Source organism: Mus musculus, chromosome 12 (genome assembly GCF_000001635.26).
Source record: "Mus musculus strain C57BL/6J chromosome 12, GRCm38.p6 C57BL/6J".
NCBI lineage: Eukaryota > Metazoa > Chordata > Mammalia > Rodentia > Muridae > Mus > Mus musculus.
In genome coordinates this window covers 118,502,479-118,530,422 of record NC_000078.6, presented here as the reverse complement: position 1 = coordinate 118,530,422, position 27,944 = coordinate 118,502,479, and the positions used below count along the sequence as shown (strand labels likewise).

The following is a 27,944-nucleotide window of genomic DNA, read 5'->3' as shown; positions in this document are numbered from 1 at the left end:
CTTTCGCAGAGCCTCGGCGCTATTTTACCTGCTTGAATCTGTCAAAAACCCATTTGTATGCGCCCGGCTAATGTGCTAGAAATAAAAGCCCCGACCTGTCAGGCAAACTCGCTGCACCTGTTTCAAGCAGTTAAATTGTCCCATCTGCCACTAGCCCGGGAGATCAAAGGCCCTACCCAGGAGGGGGCCTGGAACCCCGGCGAGGATGGGGCTCCTGGGCCCAGGGTTTAAGAGGATGGCGAGGAGCCCCGCAGAGAGGGTGCGGGCGCCGGCTACCTGAAGGAGCCTTTGTTCGGCCCGGGCGCCGAGAGCGCATTCTTTCACACCAGGAACGGCGGGAGAAGACGTTCATTCAGTCCGCTTTTTTGGTGACGTAGTTGGGGCATTCATGTGTTTTTAACCTTGAATAATTTTTGTCTCTAAGCTCCAAACAAGCCTTATCCTGTCCACAGGTCAGTTTTGTTACAGAGGCCAATTAGCAGTGCTACCTTTGCCTGGGGCAACAAGCCAAGTGGTGCAGGCAGTGGCGGGGTAGGCCCTAGGAGAGGCGAGGAGGAACTCCGGAGAGCTGTAATTTGAAAGGGGGGCCTTTGAAGCATTTACCTTACATGGGACGCCATTGTCACTGCAGGGTGTTTGATCTTAAAATAATTTACTTAATGATCTCACCATGGGAGCAATTGGCAGAGTGAGATTAGGCTGGAAGGCCTAATGGACATGGGAAAAGTTAAAATTGCTCAGGGGGAAGGTATGTACAGACTGAGATCCGACGGTGTGGTGTGTTCATTACTCCCAGGGGCGCAAAGCCCGGCCATGGCCGGTAGCAATCCACAGCTTATCTAAGAAAAGCAGAGGCGGCCTCTCCCGGGATGGCAGGGTTGGTGGGAATCCAACGCTCTTGCTGCCCTGCGCTGCACACCGGAGCTGGGAATCAAATCAGGCTTGGATACAGATGAGAAGGTGCAGTTCTGTCCCTTGTCGGTGGAAGCAAGGTGATTGATTGTTATTCTGGCCCAGGCAGCTTTGTCCTCCAGAAAGGAAATGTTTTAACCGAGCATATTTGTAACTCATGGACTATTTCTTACATTCCTGCCAATGAGGCTTCTGCAGTCACCTGGAAAACACAGGCAAGGTTGGATGCTATCTCAAGACAAAAGAACTGCATGGTCTGAATCTTCTCAAATTTCAGGCTTCCTTGACTGTTCAACGTGTTTTTTATTTTAGTTGCCATGGCCTCTTGAGAAAAGCATCTTATTACTCTCAATTATGGAATCAAAATGGATTAGTAGTCTAAGAATTGTCATTCCTATTTGTGCATTTGATGCTCCAACCTAGAACGGGGCACAGGCTAGGTACAGTTAGTAAGTGTGGAATTCCTGCAATGCAGGTTCTTAGGAAAGCAAAGCATCATGGTGGCACGTTCTTTCTGGAGAGCAAAGCATAAAAGGGATGGTTCTAAATATATATTTACAGATCAGGGAACATTAGTCTGATTCTTCAAGGCCTCGAGGTTTTTTTTGGCGGTGTGATAAGAAGACAGTGAAATTAAACATTAGCTTGTGTTGATGCAACTCAAGTAACTGAGCACCAATCTCAGTTTGCTTGTGCAAAGATATGGCCCACAAGCCTTAGGAGCCTGTTTCAGGTTCATCCATTGAGATACACCTGGGAGTCTTCAGCTATTAAAGCAGAATAGCCCTCTTTTGAACTTTTCTTTCTATGTCTTGCCTATATTGAAAAAGTAACAACTTGTTAATATGCTTCAATAACTTCTGCTGTGATGTGCAGAGTCCTCAGTCGTCATCAAAGGTGATATGCTGTTCATATTCGGCCCTTGTTAAATGACTTGTCAAATATCATAGAACTCATGCTTCTCCTCTTCTGGGGCCAGGAATGGCAGCAGATGGGAACTGGCAATTAGCCAAAGAAGATGCTATATGGACAATGAGAAACTAGGTACACATAGTTAATGTGGAAATTGCGGTGGCATCATGTGTGGGAACCCCAGCAGACCTTATGCAGGAAAAATAGTCCAGTCTTGTGCTCTGGACATACTTGTTGTTCTCTGCAATCAGTCTTCTCTTCATGTTCACAGGAGATCTATCAAGTCTGGTACAACTGAAGCTCTGTGCAGTCAGAAAATTTGACTGGTAAGATTGTTTATAACACTTGGGTCCTTCTGGAGAAAATCTATGGAGAACACACACTGAGCACACACACATACCTAGGTGTCCTGAATCCTAAGTAGGTAGGCAACAATGAGGCAGCCTTTCTTCATCCTTTCTTCCATTCACTTTCCATTTTCCCCAATGCTATCTTTAAAGGAATTTTAGTTGTGTTTATCATAAGGGATAGTTACAGTTTAAAAGCCAAGAAGAAAATAGGTTACTCCTACTCCAAGATGATAAAGAGGGGCTGGAGAGTTGGCTCAGCTAGTTTAGAATACTAGCTGTTCTTCCAAAGGACCCAGGTTCAATTCCCACTACCCACATAGTAGCTCACAACTATCTGTAACTCCAGTTCCAGGTGATCCAATACTCTCACACAGACATACATGCAGGTAAAATACCAATGCATATAAAAATGAACAGTTTTAAAAGAGAAGGAAAATAGAATAATTAGGAAAGATAGTTATAAGAGCTGGAATATTAACATTTTAATAAACTTGGAAATATTCTTTCATTAACCCACTTTCCCTCCTTGTCTCCTCTTTAGCTCAGCTACACCACATCCACCCTCCCCGTGTCTCTTCTCCTCACCTTATTAGTACTGTTTTAATTTTTGTCTCACTCTTCTACAATTTCATCAGTCTCTGTCTCAATTTATTTCTTGCCCTCTGTAAAACTTTTCTTCTTCTCAATCTCTTGCTGAAAGTCCAGGATCTAAATTAAAAGATCTGAATTTGGCATATGAATATTAGCCATCTTTTAAAAAAGACATCACCAATCAGTAATGACTCGATTTTCCAAGCTAAGGCTGCAAATTGTCAAGCTTGCTTTCAGATCTCCCAATCTGCCAGGGACATGTAGGTCAAGGTGCACTTGACCATCTCTCACAGAACAAGCAAATGCTGAGCCATCCTGAGCTTGCTCTCACACAGCAAGGAACAACTGCCCTGTAAGTAGCTGCACTCACGCTGAAGGACAATCAGAAGGAGATGGGTGAAAAGACTAGGTCGGGGGTCAAGCCACTTACCCACCCCCTCCCGCCCAGCTCTCCTCCCCTCCTGGCTGATTGCAGTGCTCTGTGTCAGGTACTCCCACTGGCCTAGAACCATCATCTCATCCAGAAGACACATAAATTCCACCCAGGTAGTTCTAAAATCACCCAGCTGATCATTCAATTTATATACAGTATCAAGTGTTCATTTCAGAGCTGCGATTTCAGACCCACTGACCTACCAGTCCTTGACATGTGCTTTGCCGGGGCTCTCTAAGACATAAGAGTAACTTTTTAGTACTTGCAGAAAAAGCAATTGAAGTTCATTTCTCGCAGATTACAGGCCCATCAGAAATGAAAATATCTTCAAATGGCCAACAGGCAATTTTCGAATGCCTATCCCTGTTGGTAGAATGACCCAGTTTGGGGCCCACTGGACAGGACCCAGGACTTCTTATGCAGGTCTTTGTGTTCTGTCACGTCAAGTCTCTGAGCACACATTATGTCACCAGGAAACAGATAGGATTGCCAGGATTGCTGTAAGATTTTTATTCGTAAATTTTTCTCATATCCCATTTTATTTTTACACGATTGGCAGAAGTGACGCTGAATCTGGAGAGGAACTGGTGGTTTGACACAGTTTGCATGGCTCCTAGAGAAATGGAGGCAGGCAGCTGCCATACTCACTTGAGCTAGAAGAGATGCCAGAGGAGGCCTGCTGAGGAAGTGGCATTGTGCTGTGCCTCCCTCTGTGGTTCTTCCAGCTCCATGCCCTTCCTCCTCCATCTCTCAAGGAAGCCCATGGCCACTGTTTTCTGACACCCACCTCTGTTCTCTGTGTTGTCTCCTAGGCAGTTTCTCCTCATGGCTGTCTGAATCAGGTTCCCAGGAATCTTAGGAACTTGAAAGATAACTACCCTCCCCCCAAGATACCCCAAAGGTTACTTTAAGACATACACAGTAGTTTTGAAATACTACAACCAGTGTCTTCAGAAATCCCAAGACGGGAACTCCTAGAAAGTCACCTGGTGGAATACCGCAGTCTCTCTCTCAAATGGCTTCAATTTAAAGGGGAAAAGAAGGAGATTTGGCAGGGTGCATTTTTATGTCTTTAAATGAAGAAACCACCCAAGTTCTTAAAGATCACTGCAAACATTGGCTTTCCGCCCCTTAAAATGACTGTCATAAGGCAACATCCAAATTCATAAATTCTAAATTTAGCTCGAGTCTGCCAATCATGTGACCTTAAACAATCTTTCATCTTTCTTTCAGCCATCGTTTTGCTCTCCCACCTCTAGGGGATAAGCATCAGTAACAATGTAGCCTTAAAATGGAAACAAGACTCTTACCTATTCACTAGATTTGGAGGGGGGAGGGGTAGACATTTCCTTTAGGTGCAGAATGGGAAGTGGACAAGTGATTCACAATCAGAATAGCAAGTAATATGTGTTAGCACACTCCAGTAAGAGGCAGAGGCAAGATAAGGAGTTTAAGATTAGGCCTTGCATCGTAGTAAGTTAGAGGCCGGTCCAAGCTATAGGAGACACTGTCTCAAAACCACAAGGATTTTCAGAAAATCATATGTGACAGCTTGCTTGCTTTAAGGAATCTTGTTAAATCCTTTAACTCCTGGCAAGCCAAGTTTTAGTGTTTCAAGAAGGGGTCGTCTATTTGGTTGTCCCCAGGCCAACAGATGCTTGGAAATCTGTTCCCTATAATGGGTACCAAGGACTTGCTCATTGGTTATGGTCTTGTTAATGGTGCCTCTAAAGACCAAAGCACTTATTCTAACTGCTGCAGGCTCTGTTGATGAAGATCTCTGTAGATAAAGACCTCCCTCAGGGTGAGGCCCTTACCCAGTCGGGGCTTAACCCCTCCATACAGGGCGTGATAAAGGAGTATAATTCCTTATTCTCTGATTTCTCCACTGCAGGGGGAGAAAGTGTGGTGAAGGACCAGTTACTGTCACTGCAAGTGACTCAGTGGAGGAGAAGAACCAAGTTTGCATTTGAATTTTGACTAGACATAAAAGAAAGCAGGAAGCAGAAACCAAAAGGGAAGGGTTAGGTTGGCCCCACCTTCGAAAAGATTATTGTTTAACCTATCAGCATCTTCACATCTGTAACTCCACTCCTCCCTCTTTTTTTTTTTTTTTTTTTTGATGCTTGGGTCTCTTGCCTCCACTCAGGCTACATGAATTCACCTTAGTCCCACAGCCCTCTGGGAATACCTGGGGCCTTCCTGGTCTTTGCAGTTTGATTCTTCCATTCACTCAGGTTAGCTAGTAACGGGGCAATTGTCTTTTTCTTTGTCAGAAGCCTGTGCATGTGGCTCAGTATAGCTAGCTACAATGCTTGGGGGTGGAAGTGGGGTCCTTTTCAGACACATCTTTGGATAATTTCAGGCCTAGAGTTTACTCTCAATCTGTCCTTGCATGGGTTTCTTTGAATGTGTCATCATGTCAGATGGGAAGAGGGGGGACACCATTATACTGCAGCAAAGGACAGTTAGCAGCTACTTTAGTCAACCAGACAGGTTCCAGCTGTTTGGTGAGGAGGAGTGCTGCTATTGCATCAGCTTTGGGTACCAACCATGCACTTTGTCTCTTTGTCCTCAACCATGCAGTTTGTCTCTTTGTCTGCTGAGCCTCTTTAGCTTGCCTTATCTTCACATCCCCAAAGATAGAGTTCCCGAGAGCCCATCCAATAAACTTCCTGCTTGAAAGATTCTATCATGAGAATTGTTCCCCAGAATTGGACTTAGGTTTGTAAAATGTAAATGCTGCTTCTAGGTTAAGTGCTTTATGGTCTCAGGAAGGTGAGGTAGCTCTCTCTGGTCCACTCATCAGACAGGTGCTGATGACCTGAGACTAACCCTTAGCATTTGGCTATTGACCTAAGGTTCTTGCAAAGAGAGTAAGCAAGAGTCATGTAGGAGGCCGGGCATGGTGGCACACGCTTTTAATCCCAGCACGTGGGAGGCAGAGGCAGGCGGATTTCTGAGTTCGAGGCCAGGCTGGTCTACAGAGTGAGTTCCAGGACAGCCAGGGCTACACAGAGAAACCCTGTCTCGAAAAACCAAAAAAAAAAAAAAAAAAAAAAAAAAAAAGTCATGTAGGTATCCATGTGCAATTTTTCCTTTAACAGGCAACGAGATACTGCCCTTGCTGGACAGCACCAACTCTTCACGTGGGCCCAGAGGGCAACTGAAAGTAGGTTGAAAGCCTGGTACCTGGCATCTCTGCCTTCTTTTTGTATTTGTCTCTTGTACTTAGGATGAGATGCCTGTCCGGTTCTGCACAGGGGTGATCACTCACAGTATTCCTTTGCCTGATCTATTTCCTCTCCCTGCAAGGCTGAAGGAACAGAGATATCATTGTCCTAAATCTGTAGTCACCTTGGATTCTAGGAAGGGCAAACCAGGACAGGCCATTCCCTGTGTAGGGACAGTCATCCATGAGGACCAGGTCACGCCATAATCAGGGCAGTTATCTATGTTGGCAAGGCCATTCCCTGAAGAAGAAATAATGATCTCATTAGAAGCAGCTTTACCCTTCAAGCCAAAAGCATTGTGAGGATTGCTTAGCAGGACCAGAACTGAGGCAATTATTCATCAGACCGTACACCTTCACTGGAACTACTTGATCATACAAACCCCTTTCCCCAACCCCTTCTCTACTTAAATCTGAAGCTCATACCAGTATCTCAAAGATAGACTTGTGGGGCTGGATGGCTCAGTGGTTAGGAGCTCCTGCTGCTTCTCTGGAAGATCCAAGTTTGGTTCAAAGCATCCATGTTAGGATATGCAAAACTGCCTGTGACTTCAGATCGAAGATGATACATCTCTGGCCTCCACAGGCACTTGCATGCATATACACATACTGATGCAGGGAAATTCAGGATTCCCCTCTTGGGGTTCTTGGTCTCATTAAGAAAAGGCTTTAAGACGGGCAGTGGTAGCACATGCCTTTAATCCCAGCACTTGGGAGGCAGAGGCAGGCGGATCTCTGAGTTCAAGGCCAGCCTGGTCTACAAAGTGAGTTCCAGGACAGCCACGGCTACACAGAGAAACCCTGTCTGGGGTGGGGGTGTGGGGGGAGGCTTTAGAACTGAACTCAAACAGAAGCTCAAGGACGTTTTTTATTATAGTTGAAAGAAAGACTTGTGGGCAGGCAGGCTGTAAACTCCTGCCCAGAGGAGTAAAATGTAGGGTTGGGGAGTCATGCCACTGAAGCTGATGTGTAGTCATGATGAGGTGAGCAAGCATCTGTATGGCCTGGAGAGAGAGAGAGAGAGAGAGAGAGAGAGAGAGAGAGAGAGAGAGAGGAGAGAGGAGAGAGGAGAGAGGAGAGAGGAGAGAGAGGAGAGAGAGCGTGCGAGAGCACAAGGAAGCCCAAATTGTTGCCCAGAGGTAGGGGGTGGGGTGGGGTGCCCAAAGTGTTAGGAAAATTGCATTTAGAACAGAGATAGAAAAAAAGGAGAAATTATGTTTTTTGTTTTCTTTTTTTAAAAAAATAACTCAGAAAGCAAGCAGACTTAAGACTCTTAATAAGGCTATATAGTCTGTGAGCTACTATCCTACAGGCAGGAATTCTGCGAAGGAAAACATACCATATCTCATTAAAGGACTAACTATTCCACCCACCTCTCTTTAGCATGATGATGAAGTTAAACATCCTTTCTAAGGATGGTCCCTTAGTCAAAGTGACTGAGGCACAGATGGAGTGTTCAGTGCCTACCCAAGCCAGAGAGTTCACTTTCTTAGCCAGGAGTTTTGGTGTGGTGGTGTTGTTGTAGTTGTTTTTGTTTTGTACTCTAACAATGACACACAATTAAAACTTGAAAAATAATCTTTGTAAAAAAGGAAATGGAATTGGAGCCATTGTGTGTGTGTGTGTGTGTGTGTGTGTGTGTGTGTCTTCTGAACGTGTCACGTGGAGTGAATCTCTTCTCTGCCGTTCTCAGGTTCTCTTCTCTTTAATTGGGTGGCTGAGTGAAGCCTGCTGGGCTCCAGGCACTGGGCCTTTTGACCTGAAACTCCAGTTACACTAGTGAATATATTACTCACGAGGCTCTTCCCTCTCCTTAACTCACCTTCACCATTCATTTCTATCCATGGCTGCTAACAAAAACTCTGCCAGTCTCCGGCTCTGCAGTGTGCTGGTTGCCCCATGAGGGAACAGCGCTGCTGCTGATGCCTTGCCTCCAGAACCTCTTTGCTCATTGTACTCATTGCCTCCCCACCCCTACCCCACCCCAGCAGGGGCTAACTCTGCTGTGAACCTCATTCTCAAGCCTTTGGTTCTTGGTCCCCAGGGACTGTCAGAATCTATCAGTGCTGGCTGTCCATTGGAGTGTGTGGAAAGTTTCCAATTCTCTGCATTCACACCTGCCACAGACCTCACTGCTCAACCTGAGTGCCTTGTTTCAAGGCTGATCTCATCAGAGCTAATGCCACCCCATCTCCTTGAGTTTTGCTTGTTTGTTTGTTTGTTTGTTTACAGAGGACAGATTTTGCTCAAGTAAATGATCAGTTACCTAAGCAGTCACTGGCACCTGCTACAATTTCAACAGGCTAGGAGGGTTCTCCAGTTCTTTTACTGAGTTCATCGCACCCTCTAAAGTCCCTCTGGAGACCTAGAGGCTCAGGCCAGTGACCAGAGAGCAGAAATCCTTCTTTGTGCTGCTCCTGGGCAATTCCTCTGGGGCCTATTCACTGCCTAGAATCCCTACTGTTTCCACAGCCTGAGGGGATTTCCATGCTACCCTGAAAATCCTCTGATTGGCAAGCCCAATGCACACCAATTAGCTTCTTTGCTTTGCCCTAGGGCAGGTGTTTGGGGAACTAAAGGTTCCTGTAATTTGGTTTGAGTCTTTGAGTTTCTTCTGCTGTGCAATTTTTGTTTTGACTGTATTTTTATCTGACAGAATTTAGGAGATGGTTGACTTCAACCTGTGAGTCTTCAGCAGCAGCCACTGCTCCAGAGTCCACCTTCAGCTGGAGAGGCTAGAGAAGTATAGACTAACTTGTGGCCAAGTGAGCCTGCTGTTCCTCCCTTAACTGCTAAACACAGCATCCAGGTACTGGGCCTCTGTTACTACTGACCCTACCTAGTGTAGAGTAGTCTCCTTTAAACCCCAGTGTACATCTGTGTTTTAATTCAACCTCATCAATTCTGAGCTTGACTTTAAATGACCTTTAAAAATGAATGGACAGATCAGTTGTTTATGTTTTTATCTATCCTGGAATTTGCTTTGTAACTGTCTTGTGTGAATCTCCAGGGTCCAGCTCCCCTCTAGGGCTGAGCTTGGATTCAGGTTTCCCGGACTCAGATCAACCCACTCTGCCCAGTTAGCTGGTTAGCCGTAGGCAAGTTGCTTAACCTCTCTGCTTCATGGCTGCCTGTCTGTAACTTGGTCCCTTAGGAAGACCACTGTGCAGATAAGATTAAAACGTCTTAAGCAGAGTCGACACATGAAACACTCTACTCTCATTGGGTCCCACTCTCTAGTATTTATATTATCTTGCTTTGGTCTGTTCAAGCTTACAGATTTGAAAACAACTGTCCTCTATGTCACTGGCCCTTTTGTGCCAAAGCACAAGAGACAATTTGGGACAGCTGTCTCACAGGCTAGTGCTTCAGTTTGCTGATGGCAGAAGTGAGAAGGTAGACACCCTGTTTTGAAGCTAGGAGGGAGATGAAGGTGAACTTTTTTTTAAAAAGTGGTTTTCCGCCGGCCTCCGAGTGGGTTTACTAACTAATGGGCAGTGATGTGGAGAAGGAGGTTAGTGTTCTATACAAACTCCACTTTTCAAAAGCTACCAGGAAGGGTCAAAGACCAGGAAGTACACTCACTGTACTTCTGGCTTTCAGCTGAATCGACCGGGCAACAGGAATGCAGGCCTTTCTTTCTCTTTGCATCATAATGAACGGAGGGCCCAACAGAGGCAAATTGCTAGGAGATTCAAAAGGATAAACTCTAATTTCTATTAAGCTGCTATTCCAACTTCAGCAGCTGCTTGTGAAAGCAAAACCCAGAACCTCCGGGTTCACGGCTTCATCGTCCTACGTGCATCTCTGTGGTACCTGCAGAAGGCTCTGTTTGCTGACAGGCTAACCGTACACTGTACACAGAGCTAGCATTTCTCTTTGTCATGCAGCACCATCTTCTCCTTTAACAGCGTTTTCGTTATTTTAAAGCTGTCTCCATTCTCTTCCGAACACCGCAATTAGAGGGTGAAAAGCCTCCAGCACCAAACCCAGTCAGGTCTCCAGAGGAACAAAGATTTCTCCAGGGATTCAACAGGTGACCCTGCTTAAGCCAGGGAGTGAGTGAGGCACAGTGACCCAGAGCTGGGCAGCTGGTGGTCTGTTGAGGTGTTACCCAGCAGCCCCACCCAGGTTGTTCTAAACTGGTTTTGTTTGTGCAGCGGTTCATTTTCCTGTGGTGAAAGGTGGGAAAGCATGCCCATGCTCTGGGAAGAGCTCTTGGTGTCCCTTAGAATTGGGAGGTGTTTTGTAACTGAGTTGAATCAGGTAGCGAGCTGAAGTGATATAAATGGTGGTGGTGGTGGTGGTGGTGGTGGTGGTGGTGGTGGTGGTGGTGGTGGTGGTGGTGGTGGTGGTGGTGGAGGAGGAGGAGGAGGAGGAGCAGCAGCAGCAGCAGCAGCAGCAGCAGCAGCAGCAGCAGCAGCAGCAGCTTTTAAGGTGGAATAGATTATCTGCTCAGGCGGATCACTTTCTTGTTTGGTGTTTTGCACCCTTTCCCACCACATGGATTCTGAATTCTGACCAAGTGTTAGTATTTCAAATGAGTATAAAACCCATGATGGATCTCTCTCTCTCTCTCCCTCTCCCTCTCTCCCCTCCCTCCCTCTTCCTCCCCCCTCCCTCTTTCTCACTCTCCCTCCCTCCCTCCCTCTTTCCCCCCTCCCTCCCTCTCTCTCTCACTCTTCCTCTCTCCCTCTCTTTCTCCCTCACTCTCCCTCCCTCCCTCTTTCCCCCTCCCTCCCCCTCCCTCCCTCTCTCTCTCTCCCTCCCCCCTCCCCCCAGGGAAACTGGAAAAGGAAATGAGAACCAAGGAGAAAGACAAAAATGATGAAGGTTGGGAGAAAAAAATTAAAAGGAAACCTAAGAAACATTATATTTTCCCGTCTCACTAGGGCCTGCTGCTTACTTGAACCCTCTTACTTGAGCACATCTCTACCCCTGTCTGTGTAGTCAGTGACCCTGGGATTGTTAGGTGGAGGAAAGGGAAATGTGTTCTGGAATCTACAGCTATTCCAGGGAACTCTCCCCGAACGTGGGTACAAATGAGAAACGGTTTGACTTGCCTTCTCTCCTTTAAGTGAAGCATCTGAAATGTGAAGAAGCATCCTGGGAGGTGTTTTTTTTTTTTTTATTATTATATTTTAAATTCTGCAAGCGAAACTCTGAACTCTGAAAAATGGGCCTGTCAGCACTGTTTTTCATAAATCTACCGAGCTGTCATGTGTTTCTTCTGGTCCCTGTTTGCTAATTGTCACGTGGTGTTTCTCTTATTTCTCTAATCTCTAGGACACAATGAAGCCTATCAATCAGCATACACCACAGGAAGCCGCTGCATCTCTTAGATCCCATCCCAGCTTCCAGGGAGGTAGCTCCAAAGTCTTCATGTCCTACTGGGCCAGCGCCCTCCATGAGAAGCATATTGGTCCTTTCTTCTTTGCCTCCTGCTGTCCCCAACCCTACCACCAAGGAGCCTGCTCAAGAAACATGGCCTGATGCTAAAACGAAAGGGAATGGGAGCCAACTTCCCTGGGTAGACGGTGGAGGGCCCATGTTTCAATTCTGCCTGGCCATTGTAGACAGGAACTACTTAGTTACCTGAACACAACAGCGATTCCTCCTGTGCAGGACAATCTTTCTGACTAAAAAGAGAAAAGAAACAGGAAAGGAAGTGAAAAAATAAATCAGAATTATTTCCTAATTTGCCTTGATGGCCTCAACTGCCCTGGAACTTTCTATGTAGCAAAAGATGACCTTGAACATCTGTCTCTTCCTCCTGAGTGCTGAATTACTGGTGCACACCAACACACTCAGTTTATGGAGGGCTAAGGATGGAACCCAGGACTTGTGCATGCCAGCCAAGCATTCTAACAACCAAGTTATATCCCATCATTTATTTTAAAAGCTAAGACTTGAGTTGATATTGAACTCAATGGCTTTTCCTTCTCTCTTCCCTACATTAATCTACTGTGAAGCCCATGGCAGGTCACACTGGGCTCCTAAGTAGCAAAGGCTGTGGATGGAGGCCTTGTACAATATATCTCTGCCTCTAATTAGGCAGAATCCAAGCTCTGAAGATCTAGGACAGAAATCTCATTTTTAATATCTGTCTATCTATCCATCTATCTATCTATCTATCTATCTATGTATTTTATACATGTGGGTATTTTGTCTGCATGTATGCATACCAGAAGAGGACATTGGATCCCATGGGACTACAGTTATAGATGGTCATGAGCTGCCATGTAGGTGCTGGAAATTAAACTCAGGACCTTTGGAAGAGCAACTTCTGTTCTTAACCATGGAGTCATCTCTTCACTCCTAGAAATCTTATTTTTGATCCAGCAGAAAGGATATAGGAAGGTTCCTTTTTCCATTAGTAAATCAAACCTAGTGCTGAGACTTCTTTTGGAGTCTAGTGACTCCACTAGTTCTCCACTGCCACCAGCTGTTTGTCAGTGACCAAGAAAGAGATGTGATTTGACCCAGCAAGACATGAACAGACCACTTTCCACGATCCCACTGCTGTGCCTGCCCTGAAGCCCTTAGACTGTGAGCCAAAATGAATCTCTGTTCCTTTAAGTGTCTGGTCTCAGTTTCAGAAACGTTAACTCTCATAGACAACCACTTCCCAGTTGTTTAACCACTGTAGGAAACAGGAAAATCCATACAAGAATCTACAGTGACCTCAAAATTAAGTGCTGGATTTGAAAAGAAAAACTATGTTTCAGTGACCCCTTTTACCCACTTTTAACTAGTTAAAGGCTTGTTGAATAACCTTCTTTCAGAATGCCAAAAGGTGGTCTGATTTATTAAAAATAATAGCATCCTAAGAGAGATTTAGGCATTCTATGTAGTCAGGTTGACTTTATCCAACCTTTGAAAAATACCAGAAACCTGTCTGTACACAGCTGCTTTGAGTTCAGTTCCGTTCTAGTTAGGGGTCTGTTGCTGTGATAAGATACTCAACCCAAGACCAACTTAGGATGAAAAGAGTTTATTTCAGCTCATACTTCAGTCCATCACTGAGGGGAGTCAGGGCAAAAACTCAATGAGTGAATGTGAAAGTTGGAACTGAAGCAGAGGGCATGCAGGAAGGCTGCTTACTGGCTTGCATCCCATGTCTTGCTCAGCTTGCTTGCTTATTATACAATCTAAGCCCAACTATCCAGGATGGGTCCACTCACATCAATCTGGGCCTTCCCATATCAGGTGTCAATCAAGAAAATTTCCCACAGACATTCTCACAAGCCAATCTGATAGAGGCAATTCCTTCATTGAGATCTCTTCTTCCAAAGTATGTCTAGATTTGTGTCAAGTTGATGCACACGCTGTCTGCAAACTGAGGTTTAAGTCACTGGTGCCAGATTTAAGGCCTGGCAGGGGAACTGGACAGAAGCACCTGTCCCTGGGAAGGTGAATGCTCACATAGGAAATGCAGATAGGTCATCAAAGATGAGCTTGGGAACCGAGACAACCAACTGCAGGCACCCAGAAGAGCTTCAATCAGGTGGGGAGAAGACCTGGAGAGCTCTGCAAAGGGCATTAGCTGCTGGAAAGGGACAATAGAGCAGCCCTGAAGGACATGAGTGACAGAAGGAGCAGGAAAGAACAAAACAGAGCTGGTCCCAAAACAGCATCTCAGGCACAGTGGAGACAAGACCACACAGAAAGGATGGTAAATGCTTGAGCAGAAAAGGCTGTTATCCAGACCTGGCAGAGAAGACGATGCTGGGGGAGGGGCTGAGAGCAATTTTATCTAATGACTACAGGGAATTGGGAGTAGGCAACCATGGGCTAGATGTTTATACTCCCTCAAACTCAGGCTGGAACCCCTGTGTGATGGTCTTTATAGCAGGGGCCTTTTGGTGGTGATGATGGGTCATGGCTGTGGATCCCCCAAGGATGGCATTCTAGCATTTTTTAAAGAATCCCACGGGGATCCGTTGTTCTTTTCACCAGGTGAAGACACAGCAGGAAGGTGCCATCCATGGACCAGGAAGTGACTTTTACCAAACATGGAATCTACACGATCATTAACTGAACTGCCTCTAGCACTTAAGAAATCAGTCTCTTTGTTGATACACCACACTGCCTAGGTGCGCCCAGACAATATGTTAAGTGGCTAGAAGGAGTAAGAATCCATGATCCCTGACTGGCAGAGTGACCAAGGGAGCTGAAGACCTTGATCCATTTCCCTTTCTCCTTGATACAGCTAGTCATTCTCCAAGCCTAGTCAGTTTTCCTCTGTAATATCTCAAAAACTACCCTGTCCTGACCTAGCCACCTACACTATTAAAGTCAGTAATTACTCCCTTAAACTTGGCCTTCTGTCTCAAGCATTAAAACAAATCAGATCAAGATGTCCCTTGAGTTTAAAGTCCATTGTGCCTCCAGGATAAGACTTATTCTTTCAACATTGCCTCTGAAGTCCTGGAGACTTGGCCAACGCTGCTGGCTTTGTATGCCTTAGTTACATGAATCGTTTTTAGAACATGACATGTTCTCATGTGCTGTATCGTTGGACTTCTCTCGTCCATGTGACTTCTTTGCTGTTATAGTTGTTTGGTTTTTCTTTTGAGACATGGTCTCACGTAACCCAGGCTGGTCTCAAGGTTGCTGTATATCCAGGAATGCCTTTGAGCTCCCTCAGTCACTACCTCCCTAGTGTTCAGATTACAGACCTATAGCACTATACTCGATTTATGAGAAGCTTAGGACTGAACCCAAGACTTGCATACTTGGTAGGCACTCTACCAACTGAGCTACATCCTCAGTTCCTTTGCCTGTTTTTGAATGGATGAGCGAATGATCAGTCAAGAAAGAGCAAAGAGCCATGTGAAGGGAAACTAGTGAGTTCTGCCTATGGAGAAATAATTCACCACCACATTTGCTTAGAAATGAGGGTTTAAAATGGAGAGTCAGTGCTGGGATCCATCTCACAGCCCCATGTGTCCCAGATGTCCCTTGTTGCTATTGTACCCAAGTATGAGCCAGTGAGAATCAACAGACAACATGGAAATGCTGAGTTTAGATGCTCAGCAGAAAATGTCCTCCTCAACTTTTGTACACAGAATGAAGTGCTGGTCAGTGACTCCAGATGAAAGGCCCTGGCTTTTATTCCTAAACCACAGGAAACAGGCAATTAACAGGACTGGGGATTTGTATAGAGCTTTAATCGCCTTTTCAAATGATGGCAGTAGGTTGGTTTCCTCTCTGTTCCTCCAAAGCCTTTGAGCCAAAGGACCCATCTAATTCTTTCCCAGAGCTGACATCATTGGAATCTGAAAAGTCCTTAGCTCAAAGCATTTAAAAACTTCTAATACAGGGTTCAGCTGCCAGAGCCAGCCTGCCTCCAGGTGCTGCTATTTTGAGGGCTCAGGGTGGTGCTGAACCATTCTAGGTTGTTGTCTGCCTCACACCACCCTGGGCTGCTTCTGCCAGGTCACAAGGCTCCTACTCCCATCTCACCAAACTCAATGCCAGCAGCTTGTGTCAGACAGCCTCTTCCTCCTTCCTGAAACCAATTCTCAGTCTCTTGTTCTCCTTTTAGCTTCTTATCTTCCCAACTCTCTGCATGTGTCTTAGTGTTTCCCTGACTGTGAAGAGACACCATGATCACAGCAACTCTTATAAAGAAAAACATTTCATTGGGTTGGCGTGCAGTTTCAGACATTTAGTCCATTATCAGCATGGTGGGGAACATGGCAGCATGCAGACAGATATGGTGCTGGAGAAGGGCCTGAGAGTTCTACATCTTGAATCAAAGGCAGCATAAGGAGACTGTGTATGACACTAGGTGTAGCTTATGCATAGGAGACCTCAAAGCCTGCCCACACAGTGAGACACTTCCTCTAATAAAGCCACACTTACTCCAAAAATACCATATCTCCTAATAGTGCCACTCCCTATGAGCTAAGCATTCAAACACTTGAATCTATGAGGGCCATTCTTATTCAAACCACAACATGGCTCTGGCCACAACTTCATTTAGAATTTCTTCTCTTATTTGTCTTCATTCATACATGCCACAGTCTAGTTCCACAGCTTCCAGAGTTACTTACATGGTGGTAATTTCTAAATTTATGTTTGATTCTCAAGGACATGCCTGAGCCTGGTTGCAGAAGCAAAATGTATACATTTTTTTACTATGACAGTGATTTCATGTTGGGGATTAGACAGCAGCAAGTGTGGAGTATTTACCACAAAGACACATACTTCATGCTGGAGTTCTGCCTTCAGTTCCTGGGAGCCCAGTGTTGCCCAGCATTGTCTTCTTCACAGCTGCACTCCAGAGGTAAATATTCAAGCACTGGTAGCTCCCTTCTGGAGGTATATCTCAACCCAACCCATTTTAGCTATATTCCCCAGCTACTGCAACTGGTACTCCATATTTCTGCAGCTCAGATCAAAAATAAAAAATGTAAGTCACAGGATGTGGAAGAATGCAGTGAAATGCTGTCTTCTACATGTGACATAGCTGTCGCACTCATGAACTCAACGCAGCTGTGAACACCTGTACAAGAGCAAGCCAGCCAAAATTCCAGCATTAGTGGGGAGGTGATCTCCAGGCCTCGCTGAGGAGCTGCTGGCAAGTGAGCTGCTGGGGAGGAGAACCATTCTTTTCTGAGGGTGTGGTCACTTGTAGGTTAGCATCCTCTAGCAGATGTCCCCACACCTATTCAGATGTGTGCAGCACTAATTGATTTAGTGGGTTATCAAATCAAACAAGAAGATGGTGGGATGTGGGGGGAAGTGCTATTGGGGGAATCGGCAGGAGGTAGATACTATCATATCTCAGTGTATATATGTGTTAAATTATCAATAATAAAGATCAAAACTTTAGATGCTAACCCTGGATTCCCCATTTTATTTTGAAAGCGTGTAGCCATCTCTTTGGCAAATCTTATATACCTTCAAAATGTAGCCCAAATTACTTGTCTAACATGTGAAGCATCTTGGGCTCAACAAACAGGCAGGTTGGCAAGCAGACAGACAGATACATACATACATACATATATACACACACACACACACACACACACACACACACACACACGGGGGTGGGGGTGGTCAATGTTTAGACCAGGGCAAACATAACCTACTTATCTCCTCAAACATCTCCCTTTCCTTTGCTCAGGCTCATAGGACACTGGAAAGGACTGTCCCATCAAACTTTCCTGGGAGTCTGTGATGAGGAAGTAGCTACCTGTGTTTTTAATTTTTAAATTAGGAAAATTCTGCCTTCAACTCTCTTTCTCTCTCTCTCTCTCTCTCTCTCTCTCTCTCTCTCTGTGTGTGTGTGTGTGTGTGTATGAAAATGAGAGTGCAAGAGAGAGAGAGAAAGAGAGCACTTATGGAGGCAAGAGGACAATTTGTAGACAATGGTTCTCTCCCTCCATCATATTGGCAAACAGTTCATCAAGCTTGCCCATAAGCACCTTACCCACTGAGACACCTTGCCTGCCCTGCTACAAATTCTAAGTAAATGTTTTTCAACTGTTTAGTAGAGGTTAGAAAACATAATTCATCTCAGAGTTATCTGATCAAATAAGTTTTATTTTGATTTCACATGGATCTTTTGGGTTTTTAGCCACATCCCTGGTACTGAGAGACTCCCAGTCAGGGGCAGTTTCAAGCAAGAAAAATGCAACTGTTGAGGTTGGGACAGGGTTTGGTTGATGGAGGAAGCCTAGCTTTGGTCCCTGGCACAGCACAAACTGGTTATGTAATACCTGGAGCTGCAGCACTGGGAGGTGGAAGTGAAGAGAAAATGATCTGCATTTTAAAGTTACCCTGGGCTACATAAAACTCATGGCCAGCCTGGACTACATAAATCTCAAGGCTAGCCTGGGGTACACGAGAAAAGACAACTATTATCCTAGGACATTTCATTTACATCAGACACAGCTTCAGAAACATCATCATTAACATCTGCTTAGAAATGTCAGCATCTCTCAACAACCTACCCCACCCACCCTCATACACAAACATTCTAGAAGACTTAGCTGCTGCCACCTGCTGAGAAAAGCACAGGACATCCTGTGCTTCCCAAGGAACACAAGAAAACAACACGAAAAGCCTGATGTTAAAAAAACAAAACAGAACAATCCTAAACAAAAACAAACAAACAAACAAGCACTGGCTTCCAGTTCCTTGCGATTCTGGTTGACCAGCCTTTGAATGGTTGAGCTGCAGACAGGTTATCTATCTTAAATGTCACCCACTGTCCTGTCAATAGGCAGGGACAAAACAAACAGATGGCTGAAGAATGGGATGGAGGATGGAGGGAGGGCAGATGGGGAAGGAAGCCACTTCCTGCTGATGTTCAGCTCGTGGTTGGAGCAAGTTGTATGTGCAGAATCCTGCAGGAAAAGTTTACAGGAGTTAGACTTTGGGAAGCACTGTGAGATTGGATTACATCTTTACAATAATTGTTCACATAAATGGACTTAGCACAGAGGAGAAGCCTATATTGACTTTCTGTTTCCCCAGAAGGGGGAGGAAAGTACTGCACAAGCTTTTCTTTAACTTACAATGGCAATCTTCTAATAGCAGCACTGACTAGCTCCAAAATACAGGATTCAGAGGTTGATAATCATCTTTGGGCTCTGGTTATTACATGCAATTTCTCACATTCATTCAGCTTTCTTCATATACCTCTTACTAAAGCGACTCCCTTAACAATGAAAGCTTTTATGGAGCCCATTACACTGGAGAGCTAACCACTTCTGGGTTTCTTTCTTTCTTTCCCCCCCCCCCCTTTCCTCCTTCTTCATCTTCTTTTATTGGCTCCCAGGAATATTTATGGCTGTCTTTGTTCTCACTGCAACACTATGCCTCTGGCTGTGTGTGGTCACTTCTGTGGTTCTTCTTGTTGCTATTTGACGTGTAATAGATGTGTACGTTGATGTTCGGGTGGCACCCTCAATGTAGACATTTCTGTTTTATCTTGTCATTGATGTTTTGGCCCTACAAAGTTTGCTCCCTTCTTGAAACTTTCTCTTGCAACCACATCATGTAAAACTAACTCTCTGTTCTGTTTCCTCATGAACACAAGAGTCCCCCGAGGAAGGGGTCCAGCAGAGAACAAAACTCTCTTTCCTAGGCACAGAGTGAACAAATTAAGTTCCCTGGTAGTGTCAGGAGTAGATTTACGTCAGACAACGGAACAAGGAAATGTGGTCTTCAAGGACAGTGGACACAGGGGCTGTGCATGGGTGAGGAGAGGTGTGTTCTCTTGCTGTGCTCAACGACATCCCTTATTGAATCAAAACAGAAAATAGAAGGAAGGAAGGAAGGAAGGAAGGAAGGAAGGAAGGAAGAAAGAAAGAAAGAAACAAAGAAAGAAAGAAAGAAGAAAGAAGAAAGAAAGCAAACATGACTGGTCCTGGGTTTCTGCTCCAGGTAAATTGGAAGAAAACAGAGAAAGAGAGAAAGGAAGGGAGGAAGGAGGGAGGGAGGGGAGGAGGGAGGAAGGAAGGAAGGAGAGGGAAGAGAAGGGGCATGGCTGCTGTCCCTAGGTATGGTGGAGGAAACATTTTAATGTGCCAGATGTGGGAGAGCATAGCCAGAGGCAGGGACATCTGGGGGAGTCCAGAGTGGACATGACCTTGAGCCACATAGGGAGATGGGGAAGGAAAGTGAGAGGGGAGAGCAAGGGAACCAGGTGCAGCAGCCAGGAGGCCAAAGAGGGCGGGTAACCAAGATGGCTGGATTATATAGGGAAGAACCTCTGAGGGTTTGGCAGCTCAGCTCACAGGCTGGAGAAGTTCAGGGTGGAGGGCAGCATATACCAGCCAGGAGAACCCTATAACAGGTGCAGGAAGAACCTGGCAGCCAGATCCACTTTGATAATTTAAATAGACACCTCAGTCATCTGTCCCGGGTTTGAGACCTAACACTTAGAGGTTGTAGCATTGGTGTTCGAGTCTCCAGTGCACACTGAGCTTGCCTTGCCTTTCTAATTGCTGCTGGTAGCCAGTCCTCTAGAAAAAAAATAGTGTGATCTGCTGACTCCAGATCTTGCTTAGCCTCAGTTTCTACACCTGTGAAATGGGACCAAAGTATTTCCATCACAGATTTAGTTGGTGGGTTGGGTTGGAATAATACAGCAAAGCAAAGGCTTAAAGCCCACCTGAGCTTTAAGCCGAGTAAGAGCTCTGAATTCTTTGTTCATCCCGGGCTGGACTTTCAGCTCCACGAAGGAACACACGTGGCTTGCTTTACTCAGTGCAGTATCTAAATACCTAGAAGTCAGCTGGTGCAAGGAGTATTTATTGCAGTCATTCAGCACCAGTTAACCAAAGAAACTTGATTTAAGCCTAAGGAAGCCACAAGCCTTCCACAGGACCTGGAGTCCCATTACAAAGCCATCTGTGGAGGAGTCAGTAGAAAGAATTTCAGGGGGCTCCACCCCCAAATATTACTTAAAACAGTGCATAAAATAACACAGAGCTCACATTGTTTTGCTTTTCTTTTTGGCCTCACATCCACACAGGCCTGCTTGCTTGATTGCTCAATTCTGCTTTGCCTGAAGCTGTTTCTTTCATTTCCTCCACAGCAGGGACAGCAGGGGTGAGGGTGTCCACTGTGGCATCTTCGTGTAGCTTCTGTCCTATGTACTGAGACAGGTAGGAACAGAAAACTTTGTCCAAGAAATGTAAGGGAGCCAGATCCCTTGGCTTTTCAGACACTTCAACCCTGGCTTCTCCTCCTTATTGTGTTAATATGCACTATGTTAGTACGGTACTCTTTCTGAATTTATTTCAACAGATGCCCTGAAGGCACGTGCAGCAGGTGGCAGGTGCGTGTGTAATTTTCTTAACCTGTAGTTTCACTTCCCTAGGGATCTCTGCTTTCTTCATGGTTACTTTAGACTACTGAGTGAGTTAACACAAAACTTGACCCCTTGTGTTCCTCTGCACAGTCAGCTCCATGAGGGATCCACAGGTGGCTGTGCTGGTGATAGAGAGGAACAGAAATGCTTAGAGTTGACATAGCCTACCTGAGGACTTGCTCTGGGACCCCCGTTCCCTCCGGGAAGCTCCCTTGGATATATGCTGTGTGGGTCAGCAGGTACTCTGTCGTTTAGCCTGGTCCAGCTCAAGCTGGCAGCTCCCCATGTGCGTCAGCTGTGGAGAATGTTGTCATTAATGTAGAGATCAAGGACATAGTGCAGTGTTTGTCCATGCCGGGGAATCTATAAGCCATGGACTGCTTCACTCCAGCTACGGACATCCTCACCATGGACATCTTGCTTCTTTAGGTGCTGAGAAGGAAACAGGTAGGTCTTTACTGAGTGCATCTGGTGTCATGGGTTGTTAGCATAAGCAACGAATGCAGAAGAACCACTGGCTCATTCTCTGCTCACCTCTCAGGAGCTGACACTTAGTCACCTCAGTGAACAGGAAAGTTTCGTGCTGCTGAGCTGCTCTGCGGCTTCTGACGTGCACCAACGTACAGGCAGAGCAGAGGAGGGACGCAAGAAGCAGGCGCTTCACTCCCCAGACAACAGAAATGTGTGTTTTCAGAGGGAGATTACATTCATTCAGTGAGAAGGGTCTTTCTTGTGTCAGGAAAGACAGAGGTGGAAAGTCTGGGATGTGGAGAAGGTGGAGAAGATGCAGCATGATTTGCCTTCCTGGAGTGGCCAAGGACACCCTCAGGAAACCACAGCCTTGGGGTTCAGGATTCATGCTGTTAGAGGAAACCTGACTGGAATAGCCCCGTTCACTTAGTAACCTGGGACACTGGACATTTGCTACAGCAGTAAGCACACTGGAGAAAAAGAAAGCTACAAAGCCACAGCAAAAGATCATTATGCAGGCTGCCTCCCCACTGGGCCTGCAAGATCCAGTCAGACCACTGTGCCCTCTCAGTGTGAGTAAAAGCGATCCAGTCACACCACCTCTCAGTGTGAGTAAAAATGAAGGTCAATAAAGCTTAATGAGATCTTCAAAGGTAAACCCGCTCTCACGATCTGTGGAATTACCTAGTCATCAGATGTAGAAGGGGAGACTGGAGCCATCCCAGGCTATCTCCTTCAATAATGGAAAAACGGTGTTTGCCATTATTTCCAAATCACTTCAACCTGATTTGAATAAGCACGTCGTGTCTGACCTCATAGGACAAGAAGGAAAGAATAGTAAGAAGATGCAGCATTAGTTGTTTTAATTTCTAGCAACCATCAGTTGATCATCCAGAATCTTGACCTTGAGCAGTTAGGATGATGATTGCTAACCAAGTACAATTGTGTATGTGGTGTGTATGTAAATATGCACATATGTATGCAGGTGTGAATGCAGGTGTGTATGCAGGTGTGCACACAGATGCCATGGGTCGGTCCACTTCAGGTGCCCTCCACCTTATTTTTTGAGACCTCTTCTCTTACTGAACCTGGGCTTGTCATTTCAGCGATACAGGCTGTGCATCAAATCTCTGGGGATGTGCCTGCCTCTGCCTCCCTAGCACTGGAATTAAAGGCACATATGGCCATGCTAAGCTTTTACATAAGTGTTGGGGATTTGAATTCAAGTCCTTGTGCTACCACAGCAAGACTTTTGCACATAGTGCCAAATCTTCAGCAAAGAGCAATTTTAGTTACCAAGTCATATTAGGCAAGTTATAGATACCATTGCCTTTCCCCCTGAATGTTCTGAGGACAGAGCTCTGGACTTCAGGCATGCTAAGCAAATGTCCTATGAGCTACATCCTCAGCCCTGGAGATAGTTTTGGTTATCAAATGGTGGAAGGGCACTGTTGCCAGGAAACTGACTGCTGGGTAGGAACCAGGCAGCAAGGCTCAGGAAAAATCACCAGGACTCATGATCTGGTGTAATTAGTGACAAGGTTGAGAAGTGCTGGGGTAGAGAGCAATCCAGGATAGATTAAAAATTAGTAGTGGTGAGTAACTGCAAAGGAAATTCTCAACCAGGACTTCATGTCTATTCAATGTACATGTCACCCCTCAATATTGGGGAGTGGTTTAGAACTCCCCACAGACAAGATTCCCAGACGTTCATGTCCCTCACATAAAATTCCATGGCTCATGAATAAAACATACAATAAACACGCTCTTACCCACTTCTGTGTTTATTATACCCAATGTAAATGACATGCAAATGTAACAAATTTTTAGAGAATAATGATGAAGCAAACTGTACATTTGTTGATAAAATTTTATTATTATTTTTTAAACAAAAATCTCATATACCCAAGGCTGGCCTCAAACTTGTGATTTCCTTCCATTCATGTACTGAGGTTATAGGTGTGCACCAGTGTACCTAGCCAGGTGTAATCAAACAATATTTTTTGTATATATCGTGCATATTGGATGTGTGAGTGGGGTATGCAGAAGTGTGCACAGATGCATGCACATGAATGCATATGCAAAGGCCAGAGGAGCATCAAGCATTTCCTCTATCACTACCCACCTTTTTAAAAAAAATATTATTTAATGTATATGCGTACACTGAAGCTGTCTTCAGACTCACCAGAAGAGGGCATCAGATCCCATTACAGATAGTTGTGAGCCACCATGTGGTTGTTGGGAATTGAACTCAGGACCTCTGGAAGAGCAGCCAATGCTCTTAACCACTGAGCCATCTCTCTAGCCCTATCCATTTTATTTTTTTGAGAAAAAGTTTGTCACCAAACACAAAGCTTGCCTGGCTTGCCAGCAAGTTCACACTGTCTGTCTGTCTGTCAGTCTGTTCGTCTTTACCCCCAACATTGAGATTGAATGCCACTTTCTACAAAAAATGCTGAGGATTTGAACTCAGGTCTGTTCCTGTTCACAGTTAAGTGCTCTTATCCACCTGGCCATCTCTTCTGCCCCCAGGTGTAACTTTAAAAATACATTTTTATTTGTGTCTGGGGGTGGGGTGGAGTAGGGGAGATTTATGAGCACATACACACTATGGTGCACATGTGGAGTTCAGAGGACAACTTTGTGACATCAGCTCTCTCCTTAACACCTTTATGTGAGTTCCAGGATTCAAACTCAGGTTGCCAGGTTTATGCAGCAAGCATTGTGCTCCACTAAGCCATCTCCCTGGCCCCAGATGTAAATTTTAAAGAATAGTTTTGATTCGTGGTTGGTACAGAAACTTCTGACTGTGCTCATACTTGTTAAGATGCCAGGGCTCTTTGTTAACAAGTTGTCCTTTCCTGTCTGTGTACAGGTTATCAGTGGTCTCCAGGCTAAACACCATGTGGGCTGGAAATGTGGGCTATAACTCAGCCACCCCAACTGCCTTCTCTGATCCTCTCCTACTGCAAGCAGCTGAGAAGTCAAGTGCCTTGCTCCCCAGATTCCTTGAAGGTGGAGTTCTGGGTGGCAGCTCCACACACTCACCACAGGCTTGCACAGTGGGTGAGGTGGATGACACCTTCTCACCAAGTCCCAGCTTTCTTTTGGCTATGTTGGTTTCTCATGACAGTTTCTTTGTGATCAGGGACTAACTTTGTGGAACTGGGAGGCAGATATGGTATGATAGCAAGAGACAGCTTCTGGGCATTAGCATGTTGGGCCAGGGCGGGGTGGGGGTGGTGGGTGGAGGCTCCAGTTAAATACAATGGAATCCAAACCCTTCTGGCTTTCATGATGAGCCAGTGGCTGGGATAATTCCATAGTTCCAGCCAAAAGTCTTTGTGGTTCCTGTGATTTTTCATTGAGTTCTTAGTTTCTTTTTTGGTGCTGGAGACTTAAGCCAGATCCATGTGCATGCTAAGCACATGTGTTCCCATGGAGCTCTCATTGATTGACTATGCCAGCTCTACCTGTTCTCTTTAACTTAACCAGATTATATCCCCTACAGCAAAATACTAGCTAATGCATGAGACAGGAGCTGTAGGCATAAGTCTGTACCCTCCTATTGGAGGCCAGGAAAAGAACATCTGGGCTCGTGTTAGCACTAGGGATATGAGTTTCATGAGACACATTAAGATCTGTGCTGCCGTGCTCTCTTCAGCAGCACATATACTAAAATTGGAACGATACAGAGAAGATTAGCATGGCCCCTGCGCAAGGATGACACGCAAATTCATGAAGCGTTCCATATTTTTAAAATGTTCAACATCCTTAATCATCAGGGAAATGCAAATCAAAACAACCCTGAGATTCCACCTCACACCAGTCAGAATGGCTAAGATCAAAAATTCAGGTGACAGCAGATGCTGGCGTGGATGTGGAGAAAGAGGAACACTCCTCCATTGTTGGTGGGATTGCAGGCTTGTACAACCACTCTGGAAATCAGTCTGGCAGTTCCTCAGAAAATTGGACATAGTACTACCGGAGGATCCAGCAATACCTCTCCTGGGCATATATCCAGAAGATGCCCCAACTGGTAAGAAGGACACATGCTCCACTATGTTCATAGCAGCCTTATTTATAATAGCCAGAAGCTGGAAAGAACCCAGATGCCCCTCAACAGAGGAATGGATACAGAAAATGTGGTACATCTACACAATGGAGTACTACTCAGCTATTAAAAAGAATGAATTTATGAAATTCCTAGCCAAATGGATGGACCTGGAGGGCATCATCCTGAGTGAGGTAACACATTCACAAAGGAACTCACACAATATGTACTCACTGATAAGTGGATATTAGCCCAAAACCTAGGATACCCAAGATATAAGATACAATTTCCTAAACACATGAAACTCAAGAAAAATGAAGACTGAAGTGTGGACACTATGCCCCTCCTTAGAAGTGGGAACCCATGGAAGGAGTTACAGAGACAAAGTTTGGAGCTGAGACGAAAGGATGGACCATGTAGAGACTGCCATATCCAGGGATCCACCCCATAATCAGCATCCAAACGCTGACACCATTGCATACACTAGCAAGATTTTATCGAAAGGACCCAGATGTAGCTGTCTCTTGTGAGACTATGCTGGGGCCTGGCAAACACAGAAGTGGATGCTCACAGTCAGCTAATGGATGGATCACAGGGCTCCCAATGGAGGAGCTAGAAAAAGTACCCAAGGAGCTAAAGGGATCTGCAACCCTATAGGTGGAACAACATTATGAACTAACCAGTACCCCGGAGCTCTTGACTCTAGCTGCATATGTATCAAAAGATGGCCTAGTCGGCCATCACTGGAAAGAGAGGCCCATTGGACGCGCAAACTGTATATGACCCAGTACAGGGGAACGCCAGGGCCAAAAAGGGGGAGTGGGTGGGTAGGGGAGTGGGGGTGGGTGGCTATGGGGACTTTTGGTATAGCATTGGAAATGTAAATGAGCTAAATACCTAATAAAAAATGGAAAAAAAAAAGATCTGTGCTGCCTTTGCTGGCTGAGCAGTTTCCCTTATCTCTACTACAATGGAGAAGATTATGTACACATTTTACTAAGGGGTGAGAAGTGAGGTCCTGGAAAACAAACCGCATTTCATTCATCTTGTAGTCTCATATCTAGCAAAGCACACATATTATCCCTCAAAAAGAATTAAGTGCAAAATACTGATAGCAGAGACATAGGACCGTTAATATGGTTTTAGTGGCAGAAAGGGAGAAAAGGGAGAAAGGTGTGGCATTACCTAGACACAAAATTGAGCCTGTGGGCATGCAAATTGTGTGAATCAGCATTCAGCAGGCATCAATGACTACATCCCACAGAGTTCAAGTAGAGAATCAGGACCAGGAGCAGATACATGTTAAAGCTGATTTTGAGGAATTGGCATTTGATTCTAGGACTGCCTTACAAGTCTGAACTCTACAGGACGCATGATCAGGAGAGGTAGGTGACAACCTATCAGCACAGAGGGAAGCTGCTGTCAAAGGTAGCCTGCTTCCCCATGCCTACCTCAGAAAGGAAGAAAAGAGTCTCCAGAGATGGCTGTGTCAGTAAAGTGCTTGCCATGCACACAAGAGCACCTCAGTTCAGACCCTCAGCACCCACGTGAAAAGCCAAAGGTCACAGCAGATGGAGAAGAGACCTATGGATTCCCTGGAGTTTTCTGGGTAGCTGAATCAGTGAGCTCCAGATTCAGTTAAAGATTGCCTCAAAAAACAAGGAGGGAAAGATTGTGAAAGACACCTAACATTGATCTCTGGCTTTACATGTGTGTGCACACATGCCCAAATGTGTACATACATAATACACAAAAAATTTAAAAAGAAAAAAGTAGGGCAGAGAGCAATCGGCGAAGACACTCAACATTTGGCTGTAGGTTTCCATGTGAAGGCACACATACACACATGCACACACAGCACATACATACATACACACACAATTTCCTCAAGAGATTTCATTGATATTGACAGTTTTTAAACCAGCAATGATCTACTTTATATGAACCAATTGTTTATAAGCAGAAGTATAATTCTTATTTGCACTGGAGATTGAAGTGTGGACCCTTGAATGGAAAGATGTCCTCTATCACTCAGTTATAACCCTGGCTTCAGAACCAGTTTTACGATAAGACAGTGAGGAATTAATTAATCCTTCTGTATGACATGTGATTCACATCAACTGACAGTGACTTTTTAGGAAGGTCAAAAGGGC

At 45.2% G+C, this 27,944-nt stretch overlaps 1 long non-coding RNA gene and 1 other non-coding gene across 2 annotated transcripts; both read left to right on the top strand.

The window, feature by feature from the left end:
- The first annotated feature begins 229 nt into the window (after positions 1–229).
- D230030E09Rik (Riken cDNA D230030E09 gene) lies at positions 230–12,126 on the top strand. The gene is made up of 4 exons (NR_045947.1): positions 230–452; positions 797–992; positions 2,096–2,150; positions 11,717–12,126. It is a non-coding gene; the product is annotated as a Riken cDNA D230030E09 gene (long non-coding RNA).
- A 13,262-nt stretch (positions 12,127–25,388) lies between these two features.
- Positions 25,389–25,495, top strand: Gm25577. The gene has a single exon (XR_003950383.1). It is a non-coding gene; the product is annotated as a U6 spliceosomal RNA (small nuclear RNA).
- Positions 25,496–27,944: the final 2,449 nt, after the last annotated feature.